General features: G+C 39.9%; 1 protein-coding gene across 2 annotated transcripts in view; it reads right to left on the bottom strand.

Annotated features, from left to right (window-relative positions):
* The window catches only part of SESTD1 (SEC14 and spectrin domain containing 1), a 151,372-nt gene extending 130,921 nt beyond the window's left edge, over positions 1 to 20,451 (bottom strand). For both annotated transcript variants that reach the window (XR_007454355.1, XM_049615426.1), the window contains exon 1: positions 20,231 to 20,451. The gene's annotated coding sequence lies outside the window, so the exon portion shown is untranslated. The remainder of the gene's footprint in view (positions 1 to 20,230) is intronic.
* Between the last annotated feature and the right edge of the window lie 882 nt (positions 20,452 to 21,333).

Raw genomic sequence — 21,333 nt, 5'->3', positions numbered from 1 at the left:
TCTTTTGCACTGCTGGTGGTAATGCAAACTGGTGCATCCACTCAGGAAAACAGTATGGAGGTTCCTCAAAAAATTAAAAATAGAACTACCCTATGACCCAGCAATTGCACTACTATTTACCCAGAAGACACAGATATGCTGTTTCAAAGGGGCACATGTACCCCAATGTTTACAACAGCACTATCAACAATAGCCAAAGTATGGAAAGAGCCCAAATGTCCATCGATGGATGAAGAAAATGTGATATATATATATATATATATACACACACACACACACACACACACAATGGATTATTACTCAACAATTAAAATGAATGAAATCTTGCCATTTGCAACTACATGGATGGAACTAGAGGGTATCATGCCAAGCGAAATTAGAGAAAGACAAATATCATAGGACTTCACTCATATGAGGACTTTAAGATACAAAACAGATGACCATAAGGGAAGGGAAACAAAAATAATAAAAAACAGGGAGGGAGACAAAAACATAAGAGACTCTTAAATATGGAGAACAAACAGAGGGTTACTGGAGGGGCTGTGGGAGGAGGGATGGGCTAAATGGGTAAGGGGCATTAAAAAATCTACTCCTGAAATCATTGTCGCACTATATGCTAACTTGGATGTAAACTAAAAAAATAAAGAAAAAGAAAAAAAAAGATGCTGAACCACAAAGCAAACCTCAACAAATTTAAAATAACCGAAATCACAAAGTATCTTCTAACAACAGAACCAAACTCCATAAGGGAAAAATAAAAGGAAAAATCTTCAACTACTTGGAAACTAAGTAACACACTTCTTGTTTGACCCAGGGTTTATTTAGAAGTCTCAAGGGAAATTTAAAATATGGTTATGCGTCTGACTTCAGCTCAGGTCATGATCTTTTGGTTCAAGGGTTCGAACCCCTCATTAGGCTCTCTGCTGTCAGCAAAGAGCCTGCTTCAGATCCTCTGTCTCCCTCTCTCTCTCTGCCCCTACCCCCCCCAAAATAAACAAAATAATAAATAAAAATACACTGAACTGAATGACATCTAAAATACAGTACAGTTGCCCCTCAAAAAATGTTATGGTTATGGGCACCAACAGGTTACGGGCACCAACAGGTTATGGGCACCAACAGGTTACGGGCAGTAGAAAATCCACATGTAACTTTTGACTCTCCAGAAACTTTACTAACAGACTACAGTTGACCAAAAACCTTACAGATATCATAAATCAACGAACGTCTTATCTGTTTTATAGATGTTGTAGTCTTACAATAAAATAACCTAGAGAAAAGAAAATATTAAGAAAATCCTAAGGAAAAAACATTTACAATACTGAACTGCATTTTTTGATAGTGTAAGTTTACAGTACCTGTTTTTAAAGATGAACTGTCAATCCCTACATCAATATTGTCTTACCCGATACAAAACTGTATGTGTTATGCACATTACTAATGCTAGACATCAAAGAGTGAGATAATATGAAACAAAGTGGGTACAAAATTATTACAGTAGTACAATATGTACTACAGTTAACTTTATGCAGTAATGATTTAATACTGCATCTTTATATCTTTATATTTGTTTATTTAGTTTTTACTAGGAATGGTGCCACATATGGTCTGGAAGTACTTGTGTGCATAAGTTTTGATAAATTTTAACTTTTTATAAAAGATTTGTGTTTATTTTATGTTAGTAAGTGATAAACTAGCATCTACATATTATCTTATGCATTTGTTACATACCTCTAATTTTTTGTTGTTGTTGTTATTTCTAGGCTACACAGTTTGTCTGCTAGTTTTTTCACAGTGTCACAAAACTCCAAAAATTTTTCCAATATATTTACTGAAAAAAAAAACAAAAAACCATGTAAGTTGACCCACAGTTTAAACTCATGTTGTTAGGAGTGCCTGGGTGGCTCAGTCGGTCAGGCATCCAACTTTGGCTCAGGTTATGATCTCACGGTTCGTGAGTTCAAGCCCCGTGTCAGGCTCTATGCTGACCACTCAGAGCCTGGAGCCTGCTTCCAATTCTGTGTCTCCCTCTCTCTCCATGCCTCTACCCCACTCACACCCTGTCTCTGTCTCTCAAAAAATAAACATTAAAAAATAATAATAAATTAAATAAACTCTTGCCATTAAAGGGTCAACTATATATCAAAAAGTGTGGAACACAACTAAAGCAGTTCTGTAGTATAGTTTATAACATTAAATACATTAGAAGAAGAAAAATCTCAAATCAATAATCTAAGTTCCAATTCAAGAGAAGAGCGAAATAAATCCAAAACGGGAAAAAATAAGAAAAAAAAAGCAAGAAGACATTAATTACCAATATCAGGAATGAAACAGGAATAGCACTACCAACTACAGACAGCAAAAGGATAAGGAAATACTATGAACACTTCTAACCACTTTGATTTGACAACTCAGACTAAGTGGGCCACTCCCTCAAAAAGCACAAACTACCACAATTCACTTAATATAAAACAGATAATATGAATAGCTCTTTAAACATTATTAAGATAAATGAACTTGCAATTTACAAAATTTGAAAAAAAAAATCTAAGCCCAGATGGTTTACACTGGAGAAGTCTACCAAATGTTTGTAAGGGAATTAATATAAATTCTAAACAACTACTCTAGAAAATAGAGAGGAGGGAACACTCCCCAACTGATTTTATGAAGCTAGCACTACACATTGGTACCAAAATCAGACAAAGACATGAATGTAAATATAAAAACTGTTAACCAAACAGTAAATAGTAGTTGGCAATATATAAAAAGATAATACAAAATGATCAAGTGGTGTTTATTCCATGCAAAGTTGGTTCAGTATGTGAAAATTAATCAATGTAATCCACCATATTACCAGTGTGAAGGGGAAAAATTACAATCATATCAATTGTTGCAAAAACACAACTAGCAAAATTCCTCACCCATTCATCATAAAAACTTAGAAAAATATCTACAGAGGGGAACTCTCTCAACTTGATAAAGAGCTTGTACAAAAAAAAGTACAGCTAACATCATACTTAATGGTGAAAGACTAAATATTTTTCCCTAAGAAACAAGGCAAGTCTGTCCACTCTCACCAATCTTATTCAATACAGTCCTGGGAGTTCTAATCAGTGCAGTGAGAAAATAAAATAAAAGGTATACAAATCAATAAATAAGAAATGAGATTTGCCCCTCTTTGCAGACAACATATTCATCTATGTAAGAAATCCCAAGGAATCTAAAAACTCCTAGAATAGATGAGTTCAGCAAGGTTGTAGAATACATCATTAAAAAAAAAAAAAAAATCAACTGGGGGCACCTGGGTGGCTCAGTCAGTTAAGCATCCAACTTTGGCTCAGGTTACCATCTTATGGTTCATGGGTTCGAGCCCTGCATCAGGCTCTGTGCTGACAGCTTGGAGCCTGGAGCCTGCTTCGAATTCTGTGTCTCCCTCTCTCTCTGTTCCTCCCCCACTCATGCTCTGTCTCTCTTGCTCTCCTTCAAAAATAAATAAAAACATTAAAAAAATTTAAACAAAAAAAATCAACTGTATTTCTAAATACTAGTAACAAGTCTGTGAACACAAAATACACCATTTATAATCACTCTAAATAATGGTACGCCTTAAGAGACTGTTGAAAACTGAGAACAAACTGAGGGTTGATGGGGGGGTGGGAGGGAGGGGAGGGTGGGTGATGGGTATTGAGGAGGGCACCTTTTGGGATGAGCACTGGGTGTTGTATGGAAACCAATTTGACAATAAAATTCATATATTAAAAAATAAATAAATAAATAATGGTACGCTTAACTATTAATCTAACAAAACATACACAATACTTCCATACTGAAAACCACAAAATGCTAACGAGAAAAAACAAAGACCTATAAAACAAGGAGAGAGATACCATGTTCATGGATTGGAAGACACAATATAATAAAGATATCAATTCTCCTCAAATTAACACATGGGTTTCATGTCCCTCTCTTCGAAATCCTTTGTAGATACAAAGAAGATTATTCTAAAATTTACATAAAAAGATAAAGGAACTGGAATAGCTAAAATAAATTTGGAAAATAATAAAGTAGGAGAAATCAGTCTACCAGACTTCAAGACTTACTATATATTCACAATAATCAAGACCGTGGCACTTGCAGAAGAACATATAGGTCAAAGGAACAGAAAAGAGAACCGAGAAATGGTACATGAATATGCCCAATTGTTTTTTAGCAAAGATACAAAATCAATTCAAGGGACAAAGATCGCCTTTCCCACAGATGGCAATAGAACAACTGGATATATATGGGAACAGCGGCGGGGTGGGGGGGGGGGGTGGAGAGAAACTTATACAAAAATTAACTCAAAATGGATCACAGTCTTAAATGTAAAATAGAAAACTCAAACTTCCACAAGTTTTCTAAAATCTTAGGAGTCAATTTTCAGGATCTATGTATAGCTACACTAGACTTGACATCAAATGCAGAATCCATAGAAGAAAAAACTGAAAAAGCGGCCTTCATCAAAATCAAAAACTTTTGCTCTATGAAAGACTATGTTAAGAAAACAAAAAGACAAGCTACAGAGTGGGAAAAAACTTCTTTCAAACTACCCATCTAACAAAGAACTAGTATCTAGAATATAGAAAACAATACTTGAAACTCCCAACAGTTAAAAAAAATCCAAATAGAAAATGGGCAAAAAACATGAATAGTTTCACCAAAGAGGATGCACAAATGACAAGCACATGAAAAGATATTCAATGCCATCCAGCCACCAAGAAAATACTAATTACACCAATTAGTGTACACTAATTACACTGGGACCTCATCATGCACCTATCAGAATGGTTAAAATTGAAGTCAAAAACCAAATGTTGCCAAGAATGTGGAGGGAGGGGCACATGGGTGGCTCAGTCAGTTGAGTGTCCAACTTTGGCTCAGGTCATGATCTCATGGCTCATGAGTTCCAGCCCAGCGCTGGGCTCTGTGCTGACAGCTCAGAGCCTGGAGTAGGCTTTGGATTCTGCCTCCATCTCTCTCTCTCTCCACCTCTCTCTCTCTCTACCTCTCTCTCTCTCTCTCTCTCTCTCTCTGCCCTCCCCTGCTCACACACTGTCTGTCTGTCTCCCTCTCCCTAATTTAAATAAGCACTTAAAAAAATGGGGGGGGGGGTAAGGACCATTCAATGTATTAGTCTGCTAGGGCTATCTGCTATAACAAAATACCATAGACTGGGTTGGTTAAACAACAGAAATTTATTTCTCACAATTCCAGAGACTGGAAGTCCAAGATCAAGGGGTGAGCAGGTTTGGTTTCTTCTGAGACTTCTTTTTTTAGCTCACTGATGGCCACCTTCTCACTGTATCCCGATGTGGTCTTTCCTCTGCGAATGAATATCCCTCAAGGATGTGTGCCCACATTTCTTTTTATAAATACAACACTCAGATTGGATTAGGGCCCACTCTAAAGGCCTCATTTTAACATAAATTGCCTCTTTAAAGGCCTTATCTCCAAACACAATCACATTGTGAGGTACAGGAGGTGAGGAATTCAACATACCAATTTTAGAGGGAACAAAATGCAGTCCATAATATTCATACATTGCTAGCAAAAATTAAATGGTACGGCCACCATGGAAAACAGTTTGGCAAATTTTTTTTTAATGTTTATTTTTGAAGTTGGGGGGGAAGGGAGGGGCAGGGGGACAGAGAATCCAAAGTAGGTTCTGTGCTGGCAGCAGATAGAGCCCTGTGAGGGGTTTGAACTTATGAATGGTGATATCATGACCTTAGCTGAAGTCAGATGCTTAACTGAATGAACCATCCAGGTGCCTCTGCAATTTCTTTAAAAAAAAAAAAAAAAAAAAAAAAAAAACTAAACATGCAGCCATACAACCCAGCAACTGCACTCCTGATCATTTAGTGCAGAAAAATGAAGACTCATGTTCATATGAAAACCAAACAAAAATGTTTGTGGCAGCTTTAGTCGTAGCAACCAATAACTCAAAAAACAATCCAGATGTCCTTCAATGGGTGAATGTTTAAATATACTGTGGCACATCCAGTGTGAAATACTACCCAGCAATTAAAAAGGAATAAACTCTTTAGATTACAAAAAACTTAAATGAATATCCAGAGGACTACAAAGAATGAAAAAAAGCCAATCTCAGAAGGTTACATACTACAGATTCAATTTACATAGCATTCTTGAAATGACAAAATTATAGAAAGGGAAAATAGATTAATGATTGCCAGAAGTAAAAAGGGGGTACGTGGGAAGGAAGTAGGTGTGGCTGCAAAAACAAAACAAAACAAAACAAAAACTGTATCTTACTACAGATGGGTGGGAAATTTCACTGAAACCTTTGCACTTTCTGATATCTGAACGATGTGCTCTAAAAGTAAATTAGAAGAATAATAATGATCAAATAGCAATGGATGGGGAGATATTAGTTACCATATGTAGAATGATTAAAGAGGGTCAGGCTCTGTGCTAAGCCTAAGCCAGATTTATCCTAGCTCCAACACCTATGCTTCCCTTCACCAGGCTATCCTCAATTCTTCAATGTCACAGAAAGTTAACAACCACAGTGTCCAGCATGATCCTGCACAGAAGATGCAAATTATAAAATGACCTCTCCTATCAACATTCTTACTTCCTTAGTACCTGATCTCAGCCAAGTATCAAGGGGGAAAGCAATAATTACCTGCTTAAATGACTCACACTAAGATATAAGTAAGTGATAGGCTTAAATATTCTCACTATGTACAAAAGCAGGTTAACTCAAATGGCATTTAAACAGAAACTGTATGTTTAAGACAGAATTAAAACTGTAGTCCAAGTGTTGTCATCTGTTTAATTCAGGTACCCAAAAGCATCCACTCCCCATTTCTGATCTTGGGAGTTCTAGGTATTTTCAAAGTAAATTGAATACAAACCCCAAATTACAAAGCAGCAGTAGCAGTTTCCATCTCACCACAACTCAAGCTGTCTGGTTAGCTGCCCATCCTATAGAGAGGAAATATTTGGAATAGAGCTCTTATTTGTGAGGAAAGACAATCCAGAACCTGGTGAAAATCCATAAAACTCCACCTTTGTCTTCTAAGCTGCCTCTAAGCTTCCCTTTCCTGTGCCTTCTGAGTTCCTTCCCACCCCAGGGCATCCTTCAGACCTGCTGGCCCCAGGAGGCCAGGAATAGTCTTTCAGCCTACCCTATCAAAACAGAAAATGACTTAAAAAGGAAAGAAAATCTTTTAACAGACTTGTTTTAGAGTTTAAAGCATCTAGAAGAATGTTTGGTTTGAAGAAGTAGGAACGGTTTTTATTTTGCTGAGTCCTCCAGGAAAACCGCTTTCCTCCAGCTCCATGCTCGGGGGAACTGGGTCAAGAGTTCATAGGTAACATGAGCTCTACTTTGCCCTCTCCACTCTTTCCGCCTTACTTATTCAGAAGCCAAGAATCTAGGGGCGCCTGGGTGGCTCAGTCGGTTAAGCGTCCGACTTCAGCTCAGGTCACGATCTCACGGTCTGTGAGTTCGAGCCCCGCGTCGGGCTCTGGGCTGATGGCTCAGAGCCTGGAGCCTGCTTCCAATTCTGTGTCTCCCTCTCTCTCTGCCCCTCCCCCGTTCATGCTCTGTCTCTCTCTCAAAAATAAATAAACGTTAAAAAAAAAAAATTTTTTTTAAAAAGAAGCCAAGAATCTCAAATTCTGAGCATCCAGATTCCATTTTTCATGGTGCCTACTTCCGCTTCCTGGTTTGACATCCCTTTCTTCTTTCAGAATTGTGGTCATTTTGTACCTCCTCCTCCCCTCCACCATCCCACAATCTGTTCATGCTTCAGAGTTCTTGGAACCTCCAATGTGTTAGGGGTAAAGCCGGGTGTGTACAGTCCATGAGGCGGTTAAGCTCATGAACTCCCAGACATGAAACTCAACTAAGGAAAAGAGCAAAAGGTCATCACACCCACTATCACCCCTATCCAGTAGATGGAAAGTAAGATTCAGCACTTTTGATTTTTACATGTACTTGGGGGTGGAGGTGGGGGTGTTGGAGGGAGGCAGTTAACAGTAACAACCACCAAACAGTACATAATACATGATCGGAACAAAACTACCAACCGGCAATGATTATATATACGGGAGAAGGCAATGGTATGGAAATACTTCTAAAACTACATGTCAAAATTAATTACAATTATATACACAACTAATTACAATATATTTTAATTTTGGCCTATTATACAAAATAAAAACATGAATATCATAAAAGATGTGTCACGCTGATTACCTTTCAGTTTTACTCTAATGTAACTATAACCTTTCCTTCCAACCTCTATCCCTGCCTTCAGTTTCCTTCATTGCTGGCTTCAAATGTAGGATGGTGGCAATACCTCTTAAAACGTTTTTTTTTAATTTTTTTTAATGTTTATTTATTTTTGAGAGACAGAAAGAGACAGCATGAGTGGGAGAGAGGCAAGGAGGAGAGGGAGACCCAAAATATGAAGCAGGCTCCAGGCTCTGAGCTGTCAGCACAGAGCCCGACGCGGAACTCAAACTCACAAGCTGTGAGATCATGACCTGAGCCAAAGTCAGATGCTCAACTGACTGAGCCACCCAAGCACCCTACCTCTTAAAACTTTTTTTTTAAACTTTTTTAATGTTTATTTATTTTTGAGAGAGAGAGACAGAATATGAGTGGGGGAGGGGCAGACAGAGGGAGACACAGAATCCGAAGCAGGCTCCAGGCTCTGAGCCGTCAGCACAGAGCCTGATGCTGGGCTCGAACTCACGAACCGTGAGATCATGACCTGAGCTGAAGTCGGATGCTCAACCAACTGAGCCACCCAGGCACCCCTAAAACTTTTTTAAAAACAGGGCACCTGGGTGGCTCAGTTGGTTAAGTGTCCAACTCTTGATTTCAACTCAGGTGATGATCTCACAGTTTGTGAGTCTAAGTCCCACATCAGGTTCTGCACTGACAGCATGAGGCCTGCTTGGGATTCACTCTCCCCCTCTCCCTCTCTCTCATACATACATACATACATACATACAAAAACCTTTTTAAAAAGCAATTACCAAGACACCATACTACCACACCAGAAGAGAGGTCAGCAACTTAGTGATCTACTTCTCAGACTGCCCATCTTGCAACCATAATATTAGTTCTAGTCTTTACGAGGTTCAAACTATTCCTTACCTAGTTATTATAATTATTTCCCCCAACATTTTTTATCACTTTCCAGATAATAAAGTCCAACTTCCTTCACAAAAGCAGCATCAAAATCTAAAATTTTTAATTTTTAAAAATTTTTATTTATTGTTTTTTAGAGAGCGCGAACAAGCACACAAGGGAAAAGAGCAAAGGGAAAGAGAAAATGCCAAAACGGCTCTACACTTAGCACAGAGCCTGAGGGGCTCAATCCCAGGACCCTGGGATCATGAAGCTGAGACCCTGACCTGAGCCGAAATCAAGAGTCAGATACTTAACCGACTGAGCCACCCAGGCGCCCATTCATCCATTTCATTTTAAAAGTTAATTATTTTTTGAATGCTAATTCTATTTTTCAAAATTAAAAAGATAGAAAAGGACACATTAAAAAGTCTTTCCTTTATTCCTGTTCCTCAACTATTGAGTTCTCACCTCCACAAAGTCATCCAGTGTCATCAGATTCTTATGTATCTTTCCAGAAACCTTTATGCATACATGTGCTTTCCCATCCATTTTATACAAACAATATCTTTAGGGGCGCCACGAGATTCCATACTACATACATATTCTACACCTTTCATTTTTCACTTCTTAGAGGTTTTTTTTCATATCAATACACAGAGTCATCTTCTTTTTTAAAAATAAACCTTTTGCTTTGGAATAATTTTAGGTTTACAGAAAAGTGGGGGGAAATGTGCAAAAAGTTCCTATATGTACCTTACCCAGTTTCCTCAGATGTTATCATCTTACTGTGGTACATTTGTCAAAACTGAGAAACTGACAGCAATACATTATTGTTAACTAAATTGTAGACTTTATTTGGATATCATCAATTTTTCCATTAATGTCCTTTTTCTGCTCCAGGATCTCATCCCGAATACCACATTGCATTTAATTATCTTGTCTCCTTAGTTTTCTCTGACAGTTTCTCAGTCTTTTCTTGACAGTTTTGAGGAATACTGGTCAGATACGCTATAGAGTAACTCTCAACTTGGGTTTTATCTAATGTTTCTCTCATGATTAAAATGAGGATATGGATTTCTGAAAACAATACACAAAGTTGAGCTGCTCTTCTCAACATGTAATGTGAGGGAGTCCTTGATGTATTTACATGACATCATTGGTGATATTAACCTAGATCCCTTGGTTAAGGTAATGTTTGCCAGTTTTCTTCAATGTAAAGTTACTATTTTTCCCTTTCCATATTTTGCTTTTTGAAGTCAGTCACTGAGTTCAGTCTACCCTAGAACTCAAAGGGGGAATTAAAGGAACTTTCTTTTTAAAAATGTAGTAGTCTTGGGGGCCTGGCTGGCTCTGTGAAGAGCATGCGACTCTTGATCTCAGGGTGAGTTTGAACCCCCATGTTGGGTGTAGAGATTACAAAAAAAAATCTTTATAAAAATAAAATTAAAAATGTAACACTCCTTAAGAAGGATGTACCATATATTGATCTATAGTTAGATGGCATAATGTCAGTTAAGAAAACAGGCTCCGGTGCTACACTACCTGGGTTCAAACTCTTGCCTCTACGTTGTCTATGTGGTCTTTGGCTACTTATACTTGGCCTCTCAGTTTCTTTATCTATAAAATGGGAGTGTTAATAGCACCTACCTTATAGGATTATTGAGAGGATTTAATGAGAAAGTGTGTAAAGTGCTTAGAACAGTGTCTGACCCTATACCAAGTGTAGATAAATGTTCGCTGTTATTCACTTTTTTTGTACCTACAAATACTGCAATGAATAACTTTGTATATGTTATCTTCCACACAGTGGTGAGGCAGGTGGGTATACTATAAGAGATTTCTAGACATGGTTACTTGCCTTTGTAATTTTGGTAGGTATTGTAGCATTTTGCATATCCATCAAAGACCTAGAAGTACATCTGTGTTTCTATATCCATGTTACCAAATTATTTGGTATTTGTCAATCAATTGGTGCCTACTTTTATTATGAATTAATTTGAGCATCTTTTTACTGAGCCATTTAAGAGTTAAGATTTTAGGGGCACCTGGGTGGTTCAGTCCGTTAAGCATCTGACTTGTGATTTCGGCTCAGGTCATGATCTCAGTTTGCGAGACTGAGCCCTGCATCAGGCTCTGTGCTGACAGCGTGGAGCCTACTTGGGATTCCCTCTTGCCCTGTCTCTGGTTCATTCGTTCTTTCTCTCCCCCCCCCCCCCCCCCCCCGCTCTCAGAACAAATAAACTTTAAAAAAAAAATAAATGAAATGAAAAGGATGACAAAAACATGAACTAAGGCAAAGCCACTGGAAATAATACAAGGAATTAATTAGAATTTTAGGAGATAAAAAAATCTAATTAAGGGTGCCTGGGCGGCTCAGTCAGTTAGCATCTGACTCTTGGTTTCTGCTCAGGTAATGATCTCACAGTTTGTGAGATCAAGCCCCAAGTTGGGCTCTGTGCTATCATAGCACAGAGCCTACCTGGGATTCCCTCTCTCCTCCTTTTTTTTTTTTTTTTTAAATGTTGATTTATTTTTGACAGAGAGAGAGAGAGAGCACAAGCAGGGGAGGGCAGAGAAAGGAGACAGAATGTGAAGCAGGCTCCAGGCTGGAGCTGTCAGCACAGACCCCGATGCGGGGCTCGAACCCATGAATTGTGAGATCATGACCTGAGCTGAAGTCAGACGCTTAACCAACTAAGCCACCCAGGTGCCCCTCCAGCTACTTCTTAATGCAGTGTTCCATGCAGCCACCATCAATCAAAGCTGGCCCATGAAATAAAACCCATTTGCCACATCTGGTCTCCACTACATTAATCTGTTTGCCTCGATATGTTCCTCCATGGATTTCATATACATACATGTACGTACACACATACACACATACCAGTATTTTGTTCTGAAAAGGATTGAGACTTACAAGAATACACAAACTGTAAAAAGTTAATAAATTTAAAAAACAAATGCAAAAGAATAAAGAAAACACCAAAAATGGTGCCAAGAAAAAGGCTAAAAATATGTACAGCATAAAATCACTATGTCTGCTCTGGAGTGGGCCACAAATGACTTTGGCTTTCTAGTGGGCATCACAAAAAGGAAAGCCCAGTCCACAGTCCAGGAGATAAACAGGAAAGTACTCAAAATGGGAACTATTATGTGTACTTAGACCAAACAGTAATTTTTATGGAGCAAAGAGAACACTATAGAATGAACAAGATGAACTAGATATACAAGATACACAACTACCACTTCTCAAAGAGTTGGGAGGTTTCTGATAGTACCATCAAGAGATACCTACGGTATCTTACCAAAGACCAATGCAGCAAAACTGATTTTACAAAAAGCACGCACAAGCTTTAAGAATTTGCTATGTGCTTTTAGTTTTTTCCTTCAGTGCCTCCCTAAGTATAAACTTTTTGAAGACAAGAACCACGTTTTCTAACGATTACATATACCTCATGATGTTTTGTACTGTATTCTGCCAAAAAGCATTCAATAACAGTGAGAATTTACATAGCACAATTCAAGCCCACTCTGATAAAAATTCTCTAAGTTAAACACAGGAATTCCCACTCCTACCAAATAGAATAAAAATGATAACTGAAGTTTCAAAAGACAGAATTTCTGGACCTTCTATATACTATTATTCAATTACAATTTAATTTGTGATGTCCCAAGAGCAGTTTTTTGTTGTTGAGTTTTTTGTTGTTGTTGTTTTGTTTTGTTTGCACATCCCTAGCACAAAACTTACAAAAAAGCCAGTCAATACCATGGACTCTGATCAAATAAAATGAAACCCATAGCAAAAGCTTTGGCAACCCCTATCAAAGGAAATACAGTATCACAACCTTTCAAGAACATAATCAATAGCTCTTTATAAACCAGCTGACAAAGGCAGGTTCATTTTTCAAATGACTCTGCAAGTCTGCAAGTAGACAACGAATTATAATGTAGATTTTCCCTACTTCTTTCCAAGAACCTGTAGTTTCTGTAAACGCCAAGCTGTCAAAGAACTGCTGCTTCTGAGCTCTTCCATATACATACACATACACATACACACACACACGTGCGCGCGTCACTATCAAACAGTCTTAGATTTCTCTGTATGACCATTACCTATTCCCTCTCCTCTACCTGGTCAAATTGGAAATGCAATGAAGCCTGATGAATTATTTAGGTAAAACGATTATCAACAACTCAAGTACTATATTAAAAAACTTAAATTACTACTCTTAAGTATGGGCATTAGGATACATTAACCATCCTCTATTTGTATTTTATTAATGGAAATCATTAATAAATAAGTAGTCTCAGCCAACTGTGGTTGAGTTTTTTAATACATTTAGTATTTCAGTTTGCAGTATGCTTATTCGGAATTCCCTGTGCACAGGGGCACACCCTACCGTCACCAAGAGAGGACAGCTCTAACAAGTGAAAGAACATGGACAAGCATGGGCGGGGGGTTCCTCCAAATAAATGTCAGAAAACCCTGAACCTCTGTTTCATTAAAATGGGAAATAATCATCTCTTTTCAATAGAATTATTGGGAGAATTAAATGAGGTTAAGATTTGTAAACTATCTACGAAATGCATATAAAATAGATGCTCAATACGTGTTCAATTTCTTGCTGTTTTTTTTAATAGGTAAGGAAACAGAAGCTGAGCAGGTGATCTGTCCAAGGCCAATGGCTAGCAATTGTAAAACACAGGCTAAAAGTCTAAGGGCCTAATGTTCTTTCCACTACATCAAGCAGAATTAAAACAGCAGAACCCTCGCACCGCATGTTTGTCACTGATGGTCATGCAAAGAAAAAGAATTAACAATCAGAACACCTGGGGCACATAAATGACTCAGTCAGTTAAGCATCCCACTTCAGCTCACATCACAATCTAATGGTTGGTTTCCTTGAGTTCCAGTCCTGCAAGGGGCTCTGCACTGATAGGGCAGAGCCTGCTCGGGAGTCTCTCTCTCTGCCCCTCCCCCACTCTCGAAAAATAAACTTAAAAAAAAAAAATAAAAACAATATGAATGCCTATTAGATGCTAAACACTATGCTAATCTCTTTCTGCTCATCTCCCGCCAAAATAGACTTTAAAAAATAAAAATAAACAATCTGAATGCTTTTTAGATGAACACTATACTTCTCTCTTTCCTAACACCTACCCTATAAAGCTAATGTATTTATCCCATTTTACTGAAATTCTTAACTTGTCCGAAGTCACAAGGCTAATAAGTGATAACGCAGGATTAATCCAGGTGTGTTTTCCCCACTAACCTGCCTCAAAACTGTGCAGGTATTTAAAAATCACTGTCTATTGGGGCACCTGGGTGGCTCAGTCGGTTAAGCGTACGACTTCAGCTCAGGCCACGATCTCTTGGTCTGTGAGTTTGAGCCCCGCGTCAGGCTCTGGGCTGATGGCTCGGAGCTGGAGCCTGCTTCCGATTCTGTGTCTCCCTATCTCTCTGCCCCTCCCCCGTTCATGCTCTGTCTCTCTCTGTCTCAAAAATAAATAAACTTAAAAAAAAAAAAAAAAAGCTGCTGAGAATTCAACTCAGTTTTTAAAAATCACTGTCTACCAAAATCAAATTCTAAATAACCTGGAAATTTTTATAGAGCCTTCTAATTTATTAGTGGAAACCATCCATAGCTCCACCATTCCCTCTCCTTAAACTTGTTCTTGATAAAGTAAAACAACTTATGGTAACTATAGTGACAAATTTACATTTGTATAACGTTACAGTTTAATAGTATAGATTTGTCAATTTTTATTAGATACAACTACTGAGATTTTTTCATACGCTAGCTCACATCTCATTTTAATACTTTCAAGACTCCTATGAGGTAGGGATTATTACCATTTTACAGATAAGAAAACAGAAGTTTGAAGAGAGAAAGTCTTCTCTATGGTTATACAACTAGTAAGCATAGGGCCTTACCCTGGACCTCTCTAAGAGAAAAGCACATATACTCCTGCATCCACTGCTTCAGCTAACCATTTGCTTTTCTCAACTTACTCATCAGAGCTAAGGGAAGGGAAGTGTGTATATGGAAGGATTCTTTCCCCAAAAATGTAATAGAAAATACTGGCCAAAACTCAACAGAACAAGAAAAACAGGAAGAAGTTAAAAGGTTGTCTCAGATCTCTTCCCTCCCCCAAGGTTATCAGGGAATTTCTAATAAGTGCTTAAGGGCAGACATTTTTAAACTATTCCAGAGCACAGGGGAAAAAAGGAGAGTTTTTCACTTCATTCTTAGAAGACGGCTTAACTCTGACACCAAAACCAGGCAACGATAGCAAACCAAAAAGAAAACATAAATATTATATTTATCCTTTGTGACTATAAATGCAAAAATCTTAATGTATGTAACTATAAAAACTAAGGAAATGTGTAGTACAATCCCATCTGTAAAGGGAAAACCAATGTGAATGTATGTATGTATGGTTGGATATATGTAGGTTGGATATACACACGTACACATCAATCAAAGATACAGGTGGAAATATAAACCCTAAACTGTTAACAATGGTTACCTGGGACAGGAATGATCTTGGGGGTGAAGGAAAGGACGGGGACAAGAAGTAAAGGGTTTTCAGCTTTTACTGAATATACCTACATACTACCTGAATTTTTATAATGAACATGCATCATGTCTTCCATTAAAATATATAAATGAAAAGCACAGCCTAAATACACATTTGCTGTATCTTCTCTACTTGTTACAATGAAAACGAATTCTTCTATTTACTCATTGGGTGTTCATTTATTTAACATGGAGGGGGGTTGCAGCTCCTATGAATGGGCACTGAGCTTATAAGCACTTGTGCCAGCCACCAGGTATTTACACCCTATTGTTTTTTTAAGTAAACTCCACCCCCCACCCATGGGGCTTGAACTCAGGACCCTGAGATCAAGAGTCACATGCTCTACCTATGGAGTGAGCCAGGCACCCCAGGGCCTTTTTTTTTTTTTTTAAACCCAGGATGGAACAGTTACTTCCTTCCATAAGATACATGCTGAATTTTAAGTCAAGTTCCAATTTTTACCATTTATTATTTTTTTAGGTCACGTGTCAGGGGTAAGAAATATTTTTTTTTCTGGAATTTTTACTGCCTTTATTCTAAAAAACAGCACCAGATCATTTTTATTGAGTTTTTTTTTTGGGGGGGGGGGGATTAAAAAAATTCATTTGTATTCATAGTGCTGGACACTATGTTGGACAATGGATATGCAAAAATGAATAAATAACATATGGCCTCTCCCTACACTTAAGGAGCTGTTAATCTTGCATACCTATGTCTGATACAGAGTGCCACATAAAAACTGAAATATGTACCTCAGTAATCCTGCACTTCAAGATGAAACTGGCAAACTGCCCTGCTCAAAAATAAGTTAATTTCAGTTTAACCCAGAAAATTTTTAACATTTATGAAAGATGGAAAATTATTCAATTATTTTAAGATAAAGGGAACATATCAGTGGGAGAACAGAACAAGGAAGCTGTAGGGTAATATAAAACACAACGTCTCAGTGAAGAGTGGGTTCTAGGATTAGCTATGCCACCAAGAAGCTGTTACTAGGTTTACTCTTTCTGGTTGCTTCTGTATAGGAAATATGGAAATCATATCTACCTTATTAGGACAGAAGAAAACAAAGGCTTTATTTTTAAAAGAATAACAAAATCTAGGGGCTCCTGGGTGGCTCAGCTGGTTGAGCATCCAACTTTGGCTCAGGTCATGGTCTCACGGTTTGTGGGTTCGAGCCCTGCATCAGGCTCTGTGTTAACAAACAGCTCAGAGCCTGGAGCCTGCTTCGGATTCTGTGTGTCTCTCTCTCTCCCCCCTGTTCATGCTCTGCCTCTCTCTGCCTCTCAAAAATAAATAAATGTTAAAAAAAAAAATTTTTTTTTAAAAGAATAACAAAATCTGGTGAATATGAGGCACTATGGCCACAACACCTGCTTTTTGTTGTTTGGTTTGATTTTTTATTTATTTTTCCCCACTGTGTCAATGATTAGCCGAGCAAATTTGCAAACACAATTTAACTTCTGTATGCCTCTTGGAGTGGAAAGAATGGAGGAAGATCTGAGTGTACATTCAAACCCTCCTACTAACTCTAAGGTTAAAAAACAAGCAATTTATTTAACCTTTTTGCACCTTAGCTTCCTAGCAGTAAAACATGGATAAACTTATCTTACAGAATCATTTCAAAGACTAAATGAGAAAATACATGTGAAAACAAACTTAGAAACCATTATAGACATTTTGTCTAAATAAACAAAAGGCCAATAAGAACATGAAAAGATACTCAACATCATTAGCCATTAAGGAAATGCAAATGAAAACCACAATGAGATACCACTTCAGACCCACTAGCATGGCTGTCATCAAAAAGGCAACATTAACAAGTCCTGGAGAAAATGGAACCCTCATATTTTGCTAGTGAAAATGTAAAATGGTGCAGCCATTGGACAACAGAAGTTTGGTATCGTAAGACCCAGCTATACCACATCTCAGTATACACCCGAGAGAACTGAAAACACATGTCCACACAAAAACTTGTAAATGAGTGTTCATAGCAACAATTCTCATAACAGCCAAAAAGTAGAAACAACCCAAATGTCCATCAACTGATGAGAGGATGATCAAAATGTGTCATACCCATAGAGGAAACATTATTCAGCCATAAAAATGAAGTAGGCAAAATGCACAATATGGATGAACCCTAAAAATATTATGCTAAGTAAAAGACACAAATGGCCACATATTTGTATGATTCATTTTCTATCAAACATCCAGAATAGGCAAATCTCGGGACAGAAAGTAGATCAATATTTGCCAAGTGCAGGAGAAGAGGAATGAGAGTGACAGCTAATGAGGAATGAGAGTGACAGTTATGGGGTAAGGGGGTTTCTTTTCAGCATGATGAAAATATTCTTGAACTGGTGATGTCTGTACTATCTTGTGAATATACTAAAGCCACTGAATTGTACACATTGTAAGAGTGAATTTTGTTGGTATAAGAATTATATCTCAATTAAAAAAACTATTATAAAAATTTAAGTTTCTGCTCCTCATCATCAGTCAATATTCTACTTTTTCCAAGAGGTTGTTCCTGTAGCTTGTAACAGCTATGAAAAGCTCTCTGAAGTCAGATGTGATACAGATGAATGGTATTTTTAGTAAAGTAAAACTACTAATCATTCCAGAGAAACTTTCCACAGATCACATTAATTTGGTATAATTTTATTTCTTCAAAAGAAAAGTCCTTATTAATAGCAAGTTTGTAGGGAGTAGAAAGAGCTTCAAGGAGTCTTTCCAGAGTACACTGAAAAAAAACCAAATAGGTCAGAATGTAACACGTTTTTCTGCTTTTTTATAATAAGTGGACATTTAGTTTTCAGATATGCCCCTGCCTATCAACTAAAACCGAAGTAGATGGAAGTTTGCAATGTCTACCACCTTTCATGTTCTGTTCTCCTGCCACTCTGCTAAATCCATCAGGGGTTCCTAATCTCCATCAATTACTCCTTCCCATTACTCTTCTCAGGGATTAAAATGCTTAGCAAACTCTTCAAATGCAATCAATTCATTCCTAACGTTGAAGGAGTTTATAGAGTTAGGCCCAATGTTTAAGGTTAAATTTAGTCTATGTTGCTTGAATAAATACACAGCAAAATGATTTCCTGGGGTTTGGGATAGACAATCTATAGAGTTGTGTAATGCTGTCTAAGTCATTGGGAATTTTTTCATGTATTGGGTCATGGGGCAAAGACAGTCACCAACTTTTGTCCACAAAAAGTATTATGTATAAAAACTTCCTGGTTCTAGAACAAAGAGGCATTTTATTGCTCAAAGCACAAGTAAGATATTTTCCTTCCATTTAGTATTGTTATACTAAAATAGCATACCAACAAAACCAGCTAGGTAACAGCATGACCAAGGTATATGAACAAAGATAAATTGTTTTTTATTAAGTATTCCTCCTGGGGGGGGGGGGTTAGAAAAAAGTTCTTCACACATACGAAAATAATCCCAGATTAAGGCAAAGAAAACCATGTGGATTACTATTTTCCAAAACGGGCGGATTTTGAGTGGCAATTTTAATTTGAGAGTTTGTCAACCTATGCCAGGATGTGTTGTGGGTATATTTGGCACGGACAAAATGTGCAGCAAGAGGTGACCTGTCAAACAGCTGCTATACAGTTACTCCCTCAAAGACCACTTCCAACTTCTGGGATAATGTCTGTGTAGGAGAGAAAGACCTCAAAGCACCAAGAAAACCACTTGCTGTCAGAGCAGCAGCAAGTCCAAACCGTGCATCCCAGGTCGAAATCCCACCCGCAACTTCACGAGCCGGCCAGACTGCGGCTCCTTTCTACTATCAGTCTACCTAACGTATGAAAAATAAGTACATAACCAGAGATCCTTGCCAACCCTCTCTTCCTTCTCTTTGTGACTCCTCCAAAGGCTGAAAGGATGTTAACAGCCTGCAGGCCCAGGGAAAGCCAAGCCCCACGCCGCAACACAGGCATCCAGGAGCCTCGCCACAGCCCGGGGGCCTCGGGCGGGCGTCCCCCACCCACCGGGCAAGGCTGGTCACTGGCCACACAAAGAAGCCGGCTGCCGGAGCCGGCCGCCGGGCTCGCCCCGGGGCCCGGCGCCTCCGCATGTGGTGCCCGCACGCCGGGAGGACAAGACCCGCCGGAAAATGAGGATTAACGCCCAAACCTGTTGCATGATGCGTGTCCCTTTCACCCAGAAATGAACAAGGGTGCTCGGGGAGGGTGGGGAGACGAGAGCGGCCGGGCAGTGCGGAACGAGGCCGCACCCGGCAGGCGGCGCGGAGGCAGAGGCCGCCCGCGGGGCTCCCACCTCGGGCGCTTTGTCTGCGGTGGCGGCGGCGGGGCGCGGGAGCCCCTCCCTCAGCCGAGCGGCTCCACCGCCCCGCGGCCCGCGCCCAGGAAGAAAGCCGGGCCCGCCACCCACGCCTCCTCCACCCGCCCGCGCTCGCCGCCCGGCCGCGGGGCCTGCGCGCTCCTCCCGCCAGGGCCGCCCGGGCCGCGCGGCGGCCACACTCACCTGGCTGGCGCTGGCGCTCGCGCGGGCGGCCGGCAGCTCCGGGGTTGGTGGGGAGGACGCGGGGACGCGAGCTAGGCGCGGGCGGAGGCGGAGGACGAGGCGGGAGAAAGGCGGGCCGGGGGCGGAGCGGGCCTGGACGGCGGCGGCGGCGACTCCAGCCACTCGCGGCAAATCGTGTCCCGGCCCCTCCGTGCGTCAGGCAAGGGGCGGCGGCGCGGTCGGCCTGGCGACCTCCCCGCACCCGCGGCCCGACCCGCGTCCGCGCGACCCCGCGCGCGCGCGATTAGCGGCGGCGCAGCGACCCCGCCCGGCGCGGAAGGGGGCGGGGCGGGCAGTCCCACCGGGGCTGCGGTGGGGGTGGGGCGAGGAAGGGGCCTCCGACGCACCCCGGCTGACCCCGAGAAGCTTGCCGCGCGCGGGGCTCCGCGCTGCCAAGCCCGCAGCGGTGTGGGTAACGATAGGAGCACTGGGGCTAGAGTCTGGAAGCCGGGTCTTAAGGAAAGACCCCGCTACTTGACGGCTTGCAAATCGTTTATTTTCTCTGTCCTCAGCCTGACATATATAGGTTTGAGTATATGGTCTCCAAATTTTCGAAATTCTAACCTCTACGTTCTGGAGAATGAAGGCAGCTGGGGGGGGGAAATGGGTCGTAGTGAGGAAAGGCTGGATTCAGGGCATTTGTTTTTCTTTGGGGATTTTTCTATTGGGCGATCCAAAATTTATTCACAAATGGCCCTCTGATAATCCTACTTCCCCATCTTCACCAACCCTAGTTATTTTTCTCCAAACGTACTGGCTTCGGAGTCCTCGTTCTTCTAACTTTATTGCGCAAATCATTTTTATGTCATTTCCTGAATTCAGTTCAAAAGAGTCAGCAGCTAATATACACAAGCTCAGGGCAACCATATGGTCCCAATCCCAGGCCTTCCGTATTACTCACTGTACCACTCGCTTCTGTATCACCTCATTCAATGGATAAAATCTTGCCATTCCAACAACTAGGCAATCAAATTTCTCTCCACTAAAGTTCTCTGATCAAAATCCCATGGATAAATTCTTCCGCTTATTTCTGTGACTAATAATCTGTCTCCACTATTTCAACC

Source organism: Panthera uncia (genome assembly GCF_023721935.1).
Source record: "Panthera uncia isolate 11264 chromosome C1 unlocalized genomic scaffold, Puncia_PCG_1.0 HiC_scaffold_3, whole genome shotgun sequence".
Classification (NCBI taxonomy): Eukaryota; Metazoa; Chordata; class Mammalia; order Carnivora; family Felidae; genus Panthera; species Panthera uncia.
The sequence above is the reverse complement of the archived record's forward strand: the minus strand, read 5'-3'. Positions and strand labels throughout refer to the sequence as shown.